General features: G+C 35.2%; 1 non-coding gene across 1 annotated transcript; it reads left to right on the top strand.

The window, feature by feature from the left end:
- The first annotated feature begins 5,804 nt into the window (after window positions 1–5,804).
- Window positions 5,805–5,878, top strand: trnai-aau (transfer RNA isoleucine (anticodon AAU)). Its single transcript has one exon. It is a non-coding gene; the product is annotated as a tRNA-Ile (tRNA).
- The last annotated feature ends 231 nt before the right edge of the window (window positions 5,879–6,109 follow it).

Here is a 6,109-nt window from a genome sequence, read left to right as displayed (position 1 = left end):
ATGAATGAGGTTTTATCAGCTGACTAATGTAGATATAAATCTATATGTTTCCTATAGGATGTGATGGTAAATAAAGGATAAATATTCTCTCTCCTGTCAACAACACATCAGATCCACACAGAGACGTGTTCACAATGATCCTCCTTTTATTGGACAGCTTGTTTTCTAGGAGAACTGATTGTCAGGAGGCGGAGCTTTAGTGCTCGCTCAGATCCTAGCCAGAACATAACCTGGTCCAGACCAGGTTAGGTGTTCAGCCTAAGTTACCATGGTGATTTAGCCTGGTAAGAAGTTATCCAGCGTCTGAGTTAAATGCAGGAAGTTAGAGAGAGAGAGAAGAGGAAATCCAGATTCAGAGGACAGGGCCTTTGTGTATTCTTCTTCTTTTTTGTTTATTAAGTTATTCATGTTTGTTTGGGGTATTTTCCAGATTTTTTGTGCATATTTGTGGTCATTTTGTGAAATTTCACAGTAAATTTGTGGACTTTTGTTGTCCTTTTGTTCAGTTTTGCTAATATTTTGTGTGTTGTTCCTTCATTTTGAGCGTTTACTTTGGGGTGTGGCCAATACTAGACTGAGTATTGTGTGGCCCACGTCTGGTCCAAACCTAAAGCTAATAAATGATTGCTAATCAGGAAATGTCCAAATGAAGCTCTGTGATGATGGGCTTTTATTGTTAGACACGTTGTCCTAACCAACAGGACAGAGGAGTTCATCTGTTGACCAATATCATAGTTAATGTTGTTGTGGACTGTCCCAGAAAAGCTGCTGCTCTCTATTTGATCTTAAAACAAAGCCTTTGCTGCAAATTAGAGATAAAATATAAGAAAAAAACACTACATTTGAGGAGAATTCTTAAAACAAGAGACATTATCTGTTCATGCAGCAAGTTAAATTTACTAAATAAGAAATCTTGAAAAAAATGTTAAATCTTATCATAAGAAGATCCTGATAAATATTCTAAATGGTTAAAATAAGCAGAAATGGATGATTATTAGATTAAATTACTTAAAATCAAACTTCCTACAGCACAATGATAAGTTAAATATACTGACTATAAACATAATTCTGTTAAAAAAATTTCTATTTTTTTTTTTTAATTTTGGCAAATTAAAGCTTCAGAACAAGAAGAAAACAACTAATCTAAGTAAAAAATGACTCAACATTAGTGAAAAATGATTAAGCTGTTTCTTGATACAAGTTGACTCATCTTGAAATAAACCTAAATCTATATTAAAACTAAAACCAAAACCTTAAAACCAGTTTTTGTTCTTAGAATAAACATCTTATCAGAATCACAACCAGGAGTATGAGTACCATCAACATTTATTAACAGTATGAACCGTACACCAGAAACAGTGGTTGCTGCACACTTTTTATGTCAAATTTAAGACAATTTAAGACTTTTTATTTAAAGCAAAACCAACAGCAATGAACAAAACACATAATATGCTGCTGTATAAAGTGCTGTGATTTGTCACGTGAAGAAGGCAAAAACAAAATGATCAAACATTTGTGCAACACTACAATGTAAAGTATTCAAACATGTCTCAGTTCAAGGTCCATCTAACATGTGAGACCTAAGGACACTGAGGGAAAACTTGTGGCGTAGCTAGCCAAGTCAGGCACAAAACAACTTATTCAAAGGCATTGCAAACAAAAACAACTGTGAACTTGTAATAGAGAATAAGAACGCTACGTCAACTGTATGGAAGTATATCTGTACCATAATTCAATTTAAAATCCATTAACAGAAATTATTTTTCATTTTCAGAATATAGCTGCATTTTTAAACTCATAAATCAAATGAATAATAAATCATCCATTTTCATTTTCTTCTTCCCTTAAACATGACGCTCTGGTGGGAGGAGTCAATGCAGACTGGAGAAGAATTACAAACGGTGGAAAATCAGATGATTTCAGGTCAAAATTATGTGAGCAGCTGATTTTCTGAGGGTGCACAGATCCTAGATGACTAAGATAGTTTATAAATGTGATGACTGGACTACAATAGAGTTACACAGAAGTAGTTTGATATTTGCAACCACTGTTTATTTGTCAAAGGTCACAGATTAATTCAATGAAACTTTATTTATACAGGGACAATTCCAACAATAGTCACCTCGTAGCGTGAGATAATAGGCAACACATTGTGTGATCATTGGTTTCTAAGAAGGGTTTACAGATGAAAAGCTCTATTATAGCTAAGTGTGTGCTAATATGCTAATTATAGTAATATACAGTTTTTAATAGCAGACATAATATTTACAGTAATAATATATTGTGTTTCTGGGTGTGTAAAGGTTACAAATTTGTTCCAGTGAATTAATATTATTTTGATATTTATTTGAAAATATGTTTTAAATAATATTTCATCCCAAGGTTCCTTTTTCAATGCAGATATGGTAAACAACACCAAAATTCCAAATAGTCATAATAATAAAACTTTATAAATCTCCCCCATGTGACCAAACTATAACACTGCATTTTTATTTTTTCTATTCATTATTAAATAATGATGACATGTATGGTGACCATACGTCTAGTTTTAGACATGTCCTCTTTTGTTTTCACGTGGTGTCAGGGCTGTGTGGGGATATTTTACAAATTTCTGGGTTTTCCAGGGACTTTGAACGCATCTCGAGGCATGTGTCAATTTAAAAGACGTACCTCCACAAAAATGTGTTCTGTCACCTGCAGTCATAGATTTTTTTATGATATAGATATAGAATCAACTGCACTTTGTAAAAAAGACAAACAAACAAAATGATATAATGTGTTACCATTGTTATTTTGATTTTAAAAACAATCAGAAATACACCATTTTTTTGTATTTGGTTTTTATTTTTTCCTGTTTCTGGTTTTTCTGTTTTCCTGATTCTGGTTTTAAATTAATTCAAAAATTACAGGAAAAAAGTGCCATAAAGTAGATGTTTTACTTTATAACATGCTCCATAGTTAATTATTAGTTATGTTTGCTGTGTCAGCATGTCTTTCATGTAATGTACAGGAAGTGACTTTAATTCAATTTGTTGAAAATTATTTCCTAGACAAACAAATGCAGTTATTCTGCATCATGCTGTAATAGACACAGCAAACACTTATACAGCTGTTATGTTACTGCACAATATCATATAAGTTAGCTGTTAGCATAATAGCTTTATATTGTAACAGCTCTGCTGTTTGTTGGATGTGTCCATTGTAGATGTTCCTAATTCCTACAGCATTGGCAGTCAGTGAAGGCAACTTGAGGATGCGTAGTGGAGATGTGTGTTTACAGTCTATGGTGTAGAGAGTTTGTGTCAGAAGTTAACTTTGGATTCATCTTTGTAATTTAACTTTCCATGTTTTATTTGGTGTGGTCACAGCAAACAGTGACTCAGGAATTTTCATGCAGTGAAAACTCCTGAGTCATGATGGTAAACAGCTAGGCAGGCAGTATTGGTTTCACGATTATGGTGAAGTGCTACGAAGTGTCACAATGTGTGTGTGCACTCTGTGTATCTGTTGCACGGTGTATATTCTGTTTGCTTTGAAGAAGTAATCCCACTAAGTAATCCCCATTTTTAATAAAAATACTGGTAATCTGAATACATGTTTTTAAATGTACTGTAACAGATTATAGTTACATTATTTTTGTATCCAGATTACATAACGCTGTTACTAGTAATCCATGTGTGTGTGTGTGTGTGTGTGTGTGTGTGTGTGTGTGTGTGTGTGTGAGACAGAGCATTTAGGGGCTCCATCCATGAAGTCAGCAAAATGAAGGTCCGTCGTTCTATGTGATAAACACATGTATTTATTTATCTGAATAATATTCACTGTTATGCAGGATGTTTACTATTATTTGGGCCATAGTATATAGTCATCTTAAAGATGTAAATCCTTGTTTTAATCATAAATAAAAATGGCCAAAAATAGTGGAAAAAGTTGTGAAATTGGATTTTAAAAACCACAGAAATTGGTTAAAAAGTGGCAAATTAGAATGGACAAAAACGGACAGAAAAAGTGTTTTCAAAGTGTCAATATTGGAACAAAAAGTTTAAACTTTCATATAATGGGCATGACAAATGGTGTATGTGGTTAAATTGGCAAAGATAATCATGAAATATGATGAAAAAGAATAAAAGTGACAATAATTGGTCAACATATGTGACATTAGATGCAAAAGTGGTGGAAATGAGTTGTAAGTGTCTTGAAAGTGGAAAAATGTGTATTAAAATAAACTAAAAATACATTAAAGTTCGAGATTGAAGCCACAGATGCTGCAGGGTGAGAAAACACACACACACACACACACACACACACACACACACAGTTTACACACAAACGCCCCAGGGACGCGTTCACACTGATTCTGTGTCACAAAGTCACATGTGTTGGAAAAAGACACACAAACACCACTTCTACTACACATTATTTGTGTAAACATTTGTTCCTCTAAAGATGTTTATTATGAAGATGAAGCGATCATCTGTAGTTTAAAGATGTGTAGCTCTGTGGGCCTGTACTACAAAGCTGGATACGTATATCCTGGATTTATCTCTGTTAGCGGGTTTCACCTAACCAAACATTCTCTGTCAGAGAGCAGCTGCACTATGAACTGAGATATCAACTCACTCTCTTAACCCAGGTGATGTCAGCCTGGCTACGTGCACGCTCCTGTGACAGGGGTGGGAAAGGACCCCCACACTTTGTGTATAGCAGCACAACTGCTGTATGTTCCTGCTGAGGCTGTCAGCGTCACCACGGTGTATAATGAAAGTGTATATTGAATGAATGAATGATCTGATTGGTCCGTGGATACAGAAAGTGTCTGACACACACAGCCTCAATCAGCTGACTAGGCATTTTACAAAGATTATCATTCAAAAGTATTAATATTGTTCATTTTTAGTGAGTCACACATAAACCTTTTAGTTTCTGGGCAAAGATTTCTCCATAGAGACTAGAAACAAATGTAGAGACTTTATCTTGTGTTATTGGAGAGTTTTCTGATGTTTTAGAGACATAAAAGCATGTATCACTCACTGCTGTGAGGACAGTAAGAGGCTCAGAGCCACAGCTGATCCTCACACACAAGCAGCTGATCAGAGCAGACACACTCCACACTGCAGATGAAATGTGTCTGTTCTCTGTCTCCACCTTAGATAATGTTTCTCTTAGTTTTACAAGCTATTTATCTCGTTTGTTATCACTCTCTGTCTGACTCAGGGCAGACTGTGCACGAACTGAAAGCAGATCAAGTGAAGTCCACCACACACACAGAGTCAGAGGAACCTCTGTGACTCTGTTCCTCATGAACATGTTTGTGCCTTTATTCTGTTGCTTCTCCACCTCAGTCTTCATTTTTCCTCTTGATTTGACAAAAGTCACGTTAGAGATTTCTGCTGGAATATAAAGTCATGGGACTTTATCTGCTCTCAGATCAAGAACACACGTTGATTTTTAATGAGCAGCTCCAGCAGCCAATAGTAATGCTTAAAACAGCTCATTGGATGGCCCCATTGGTAAAAAGAACTCTGATTGGCTGACATCCATTCTGTATTGATCAACTTCATTTTCAGAGCCTGCAGAAGGAGAAAAGATTCACTGTCTACTCAGAACACTTTGGATTACAATATGCTCAAAGATGATTATGGATTTTTGACCAAATAACATTAAAAAAAAAAAAAAAAAAAACATACTGCAGCTTTAAGCTAAGGGATGAGTACTGCTGAATTTTCACCTGCCAACTTTCTGGGTGTTTAGAACCGTAAGCATTTTAACTCAACCATATTTTTACACATTTTGGCAGCTTCATAGGCCAGTTAGCTCAGCTGGTCAGAGCGTGGTGCTAATAACGCCAAGGTCATGGGTTCAAACCCCATACTGACCAGATATTAATCAAGGACCATAAACCTGCTTTCATGTGTTGTAAATGTTAGTGTATGAGTCAGAAAGGACAAGGTATGAATATGTATACAATAAACACAGATAAAGAATATCTAAACTGTTAATCATTCCCAAACGTGGAAGAAAATTCACAAATACCCAAAAATCTAGAATGACTGTCAGTAAAGAAGCTTCTTTTTGACATCTTAATAAATCAGCAAGTAGGACAAATACC

This window comes from Gouania willdenowi, unplaced genomic scaffold (assembly GCF_900634775.1).
Source record: "Gouania willdenowi unplaced genomic scaffold, fGouWil2.1 scaffold_275_arrow_ctg1, whole genome shotgun sequence".
NCBI classification, from domain to species: Eukaryota; Metazoa; Chordata; class Actinopteri; order Blenniiformes; family Gobiesocidae; genus Gouania; species Gouania willdenowi.
The sequence above is the reverse complement of the archived record's forward strand: the minus strand, read 5'-3'. Positions and strand labels throughout refer to the sequence as shown.